Genomic DNA, 436 nt, shown 5'->3' on the forward strand with positions numbered 1-436 from the left:
TAAATATATAAGATCTTTAAATATATTCTTCTTTAAATACATAAAATTAGAGTACAGTAAAAAAATATAAAAAATTTATTAAACAGAAATTAAGCAAGATGGTAATATCGCGAAGCCAAATGCATGCGCGAAGCAACACGGCATACTGTGTATAATTATGCGACGGTTTTAGTTGAATGTAGGTTAGATTCTCGATTCGGCTATAACGGCTGAATTGACGAAGTTCTGGAGGGATTAAATCGATTCCTTGGGTTTACATTAATTCATAAAACTGTCTTTACTTTTGCTCTATGTGCTCCAGAAGCTGAGTTATCTTACAAGAAAATGACGCTAACTGCAAAATTGATTTCGGAACGAGGGGCATAGCGCATTCGATAGTCGTAATACAGATTATCAAAACCCTAAAAGGGTTACGGCAGTAACACAGCTTGACTAA

The sequence above is a fragment of the Odontomachus brunneus genome, unplaced genomic scaffold (assembly GCF_010583005.1).
Source record: "Odontomachus brunneus isolate Ranch 3 - 2012 unplaced genomic scaffold, Obru_v1 Obru_scaffold_288, whole genome shotgun sequence".
Taxonomy (NCBI): Eukaryota; Metazoa; Arthropoda; class Insecta; order Hymenoptera; family Formicidae; genus Odontomachus; species Odontomachus brunneus.